Source organism: Sphaeramia orbicularis, chromosome 20, assembly GCF_902148855.1.
Source record: "Sphaeramia orbicularis chromosome 20, fSphaOr1.1, whole genome shotgun sequence".
Classification (NCBI taxonomy): Eukaryota; Metazoa; Chordata; class Actinopteri; order Kurtiformes; family Apogonidae; genus Sphaeramia; species Sphaeramia orbicularis.
The window spans coordinates 22,153,803-22,159,582 of NC_043976.1; positions in this window are offsets into that span (position 1 = coordinate 22,153,803).

Here is a 5,780-nt window from a genome sequence, read left to right on the forward strand (position 1 = left end):
TTTTGTCACTTTTTTATCACATTATTCATTGTATTATGGTATAAACATCTAAAATTCTGTTTCACAATAGCAAAAAGTTTTATTAATTTAAGGAAAACACAAAGTTTTATCCAAAAAAAAGGGAAGCCACTTGGTGTTCTTCAGACAAACTCACACCGAGACAAAGATTAAGATAAAAATGTACCTGGACTCAACCTGACAACACTTGGTAATTTTTTTTTAAGTTGTAAGTTTGTAAGTTTTATTTTTCAAAATGTGTCACCTCTCTGTGAGTAGCTTTGGCTTGACATATAACCGGAAGAGATGATATTAAAAATAAAGAAATTACATAATTGCAAGCACTTAAACTGAAATTCAAGCACTTTTCAGACCTTGAAAACACAACATTGAAATTCAAGCATTTTCAAGGATTTCAAGCACCCATACGTATCCTGTAAAATGGATTCAGACAAAGTGAAAAACTTTTCTGCCCTTTGGCAAATCTTTATGGAAAACATGGACAGTGCAATACCAGTACTGCAAAAGCCTGCATCTGTGATGGTATGGCTGTCCAACTATTTGGAGACTATAATGAAAAAAGCTAGTTTATGAGATTTTCAGATCATTGCATTCTGTTCTTATTTACATTTTACAAAGCAATCCAACATTTTTTGGAAATGGCGATGTGCTATATCAAACTGTATTTGGATATATCTTTTGTAATTCTAATACAAAAGCAGATTCAGAGTAATCACAGAATCAGACTATGTTTCAGTAGTTTATTATGTCTTAACCCTTTCATGCATAGTGGTCACGACAGTGGACAGTTCTTCTACAGCTGTTCTCTTGTATATTCATGGGTTTTGTTGTTTTAGTTTCATATCAGCCAACACAGTGGACGCTTATGCATCCTCCCAAACACTGCAGTTCATACAATTATTTTAACTTTGCTGCTCATGATAAACCTGATCTGCAGTGATATGTTAATTGTTATTAGACTGTAATTAACAGTTTTCTGAAACAAAAGGTTTTGTTTGGGTTTTTTTGCATATCCTCCTGAGACCCAGCAATGCAGTTTGTCCTCTGTAGGGGACAAAAGTTTGACAGTTTTACTTAAAAAATGCTGTGCATTACAAAGGACATTCCATTAAAAAAATCAATCAGTAAATAAAAATTATTTTAAAAATGTATCTGAAAAAACTGTTGCATTATACAGTTTCCAATCAAAACATTTTTTTTTTAATGTAAAAAAGCTAAAACTGTCAAATTCCTGGGTCTCAGGAGGATTTTATCTCCATGAAATGAGTAATAACTAATATTAGAGTATGATAAAATGTGAGAAAACATTAGCGATTTAGCAATTAGCGGAATTAAAAATGTTTTTATTTCATAGTTTTCACACAGTATATCACTTTCTGATGATGAGTTTTAAATCCATGTTTCTTTGCTTCAAAAATTAAACACATGGTGTCCGGTTGAGTGAGCATTTTTGTGACTCCACGAAAAATAAGTTCATAAAAAAAATTCATTTGCATTGTTTTTTTCATGCCTAAAGTGGAATAAAAGCACTGAAGAAAAAAATTTTCACAAAGGTTCTCATAATTCATGCATGAAAGGGTTAAACTATGATGTTTTTTTGGATTATTTACATAGTTTCAGGAAAGATGTATCACTCTGAATATTCATTCAATGCCCAGTCTTTAAATAAATGAACGTGATGATAGTGTTTTATTTGGTCTGGCTTAAATGGTGATATAGTGCAACAAAAACAGTTTATGTTGCAGCCTGTATAATTGCTCTTTGCATGTGTAGATTTGGCAATAAAAGAGTAATTACAGCGCAAAGTCCCTGCCGTCCTATTACATGCACATGAACTGTCACTTAATAAGAAGATGATTAATCACATGGATGGTTGTTCATTTTAAAAACACACTTAATGAATTCTTTTTCCTCAGGGGGCTATATATCACCTGTTTTCCACGTCCGGTGTTTGATGAAGATATAAACTTGTAACGTGGCTTTTGGACCCTTGTTACACTAGTGAACCTGAGTTTGGGGGGTATGTTTTTTATTAATGTTAAACGTGTTTGTGTATGTGTGTTTAGGGGTGACTCTGAGGCCATCTCTGCAGGAGTCAAATCTGAAAAAGGGTCAGGTGATGTTGGAACTCACCTTGGCTCACCTCCCACTGCACAGAAAACACAGTAATAAATTCAGAGTCAGGAACCTCTTATATTTTCCTGTTGCACCCCTGCCTGTACCTGTTGTCACTTGCCATTTTACTCTCACCATCCTTATCTGTTCATCCCTCTCTCTTCAAAGATAAATGTTTTTTGTATGCCTCCACTGTTTCTCCGTATTTCACCCAATATTCTGGGCCTTAACTGCCAATCTCTCCCTCTTTACAATGTCTTTCTCCCTTGGCTTGCCTTTGTTCATCCCTTTCACAGCGTGGTGCAGAGAATACAGCTGGACATTAATCTGCACTGATGAGCCCCACTCACCAGACGACTCAAACGGCTGCTTATCAGGCCTTGGGTAAGATTAGGACAGTCACTGATGCCATGGTGGAGTTTAGAAAAGGACGATAGAAAGATTTTGGCTCAAAACACTGTCATTACCTCTCAGATGACAACTTGAAACCCATTCCCACTGAAAACAATAACTGAAATGTCCAAAGAGTGGGCTTGAAGTATTATTATAGCTCTGATGAATTCCTCTGCAATCAAACATCACTCCAGCTTTTATCTCTCACTGACCTTTATCTTGACCCGGGATTGAATTTGAGCAAAAAAAATGTGGTGAACTCAAGCTAAATATGTTTAAAATTAAGTTCTTTTCATTTGTAATATCATCGTACACAATACGATCTCATTTACATGCACAGTCCATAAGCTGAGTTATGATCACAAACCACGCAGAATGCTTTAACTTCCAAATGTGCATATTAAGGTGTCCGCAGAGCAGGATGTATTGATCAAGCTCCATGGTAACACATGTTCAGCATACCACATACAGTCTGACAGCAACAAATAGAGACAAATATCATGCGCGCGAACATCATTCTTCCATCCTCCTTTTCTCCCACCTTTCATCTATTCCTCTTTCAATCTTTGGCGTGCATGCATCCTTTTTGCTGAACAGTCTCATCTCAGCACTTAACCTCCAATTTGCATAAGTCATTATGGCTGTCAAGACTGAGGAGGCTATAAATTCTGCTAAGTGTTCATCCATCGTTGTAAGTTTAAAAATGCTCAACCAATTTTTACATTTCTTTGACTAATGGAGACAGAAAAAGCATCCATCGCTGAAATATCATTAATACATTTGATGAGCCAAGCAGTTTTTGCTTAATTCCTTTGGATGTACAGCACCGGATTCATATAGCGCATACTTCTAATACAGGTTACATGTAATGTCAGCAACTAACAAAAGTTTTTCTATATTTTATTTACTTTCTTTGGCCATTTAAATTGAACACAGTCATACAGTATTTCTTTAATCCATCAGCAAGAACAATGCTTTCCTGCTGAATGGTATCTCGTCCTGCCGGCATCAATTACAGCAAATGTTTGTTCTGCTGAATGGGAAGCATGGGTATCTCTGTTGCTCTATCAATAAACACAGACTCGAACAACTCTGGTATCTCACAGTGAAAACAGGAAACTCAATAGAAGCGCTACAGCCTTTTTAGAAAAACATAGATTTTCCTCCACCACTCCTGACAGATGCTGAAGTTAAAGTGTTTGTGCACAGCTGGCACTCTGGAGAGCAGGCAGACTGTGGTTCTTGCTGTGTTTTGTGTGTATTTGCATGTATCTGTATGTGTGTGTGTTAGTGGGCTTGTCATTGATGCCACATCAAAGAGCTGAGTTGACATTCCTGGGTCATTGACTGCAAACTGAGAACAGCAGAGACAGAGTGAATGTGTCCTTTTTAATGATAAAACGCAGGTGAGACAAAACTGGAAGAAGGCGGAGAAAATGAGTGAATGCTGATTATACCAGTGCAAGCTGAGTCCACACAGCTGCACAGTCTTCAGATTCAATAAAACCTTAACACTGCCTACAATATAAGGGCCGAAACTGTGCGAGAGATTGATAACTTGCATAAGTCACATTTCACAGGCATATTGTTAAAGTCGCTACAAACTTTTATTTTGCTGTTGAACTGGAGGATAGTCGCCAAAGTGGCTGTAAAATATGCAAACTCATTAGCATATCTGCTTTTGAAACATGCATACAGACACACACCTACTTCGTTGCAAAGCTAAATCCTAAAGTTAAAGTGTTGTAAGGGATGAAACTTTGTGTTTACTCGCTGTTGAGTCTTAAAACTATAATGGCATCGTTTCAACTTCAGTCATACCCACAGAGCCAAACCAAATGCATTGGACATATTGTCACTTTCCTAATTATGGCACAGGCTTCCAGGGCACAGGGAAGGGAAGGAGGGGGAATGTAGGAGGTTCCAGTTCCTCTCCTAATCACTGCTTCTACTTTCTGCACCAAGAAGTCAAATGTTAAACAGGTCTTTCCAAACTCTCTCAGCTCATTGACATGAAGTGCAATCTCCCAACTTGGCTCACTCAACACTTTCATAATAACAGTCATTATCTTCAGCACACATCTTTCTGCTTCATTTAAGCCATTCTTAACAAGGGGTATCTATCATGGAGGTGCTACTATACTCCGGTCACACTGACCTCCAGCTCTCTGATTTATTTCTAACCGTCTCCTCAGCTCTGTCTTTCAGTTTCGCTGCGGGACAAAACCACAGTGAACCTTTTTAATTATAAAGCCATAATTTCAGTCTTCATCAGTCGTAGGTGTTTGCCGGGCAGGGTACTAAGCAGTCGACAGGTTCTCTGTCTTATGGCGGAGGTCATTATTTCAAAGCAGATGGGGGTGTGTTAACATTGTGGGTAAATAAGGACAGTCCAGCTCAAAGCACTACAACATGTGGTCATCACGCGCGCTATTGACGACCACAGTCACGTCACTTTGATGAAACTTTACAAGTCGCTGTCATTTCTCCAGCAAACAACAACAAATTGGAGCCTTGCATTAAATTGAGGTTATCTGTCATCATGTGTAAGATGAGACTGGTGGTTCTGTTAGGCATACACAACATCATTATTTTGATTTTGTCCTCTTCTGTTTTTGTGCCTTGGCAAAGCAGCAGGACACTGAGAGAAGAGGGCGAAGAGGACCAGCCAGCTGTGCCTGGACAAACACAAGGACAGCTCTACCTTCCACAACACAGCATTAAACTAATTATTTACTACCAGGAATTGTTTCCTTCGACACTGTATGTTTTGTTTACTTGGCTCAAAAATGTTTCAAATGGGGTGTCATCTACGGCGCCGGCAGTGGAGATTGTAAACATGTTTTTCTCTCCCCACCCTACAAGAGGATAAATAAAAGACTGCTGTTAGAAGATTTAATTCTGAGAAGCCTCTCTCTGGGGCTCTGCAGCGCCAAGAAGCCCATTGCATAAAGCCTCCAATTAGTGGAGTACGCCTTCATCCTCTGACCAAAGTCACCTTGAATAATCCAGTTATCTCTAAATTTAAATAAAACAATCAAACCCAATCAATCATTTTTCATTAGATCATTATCTCCAAAAAGATTTTAATTCCTTCTTGAACATATCATGAAATCCTCCATTCCCTCCCTCCCTCCCTCATATTTGCCTCCACATCCACAGACTCACTCAGAATTCACAAAAGCACCTGTACTCTTCGGTATATATGCACACTGGCATATCATATTCACAACAGAAGACAATTTATTCAGAAA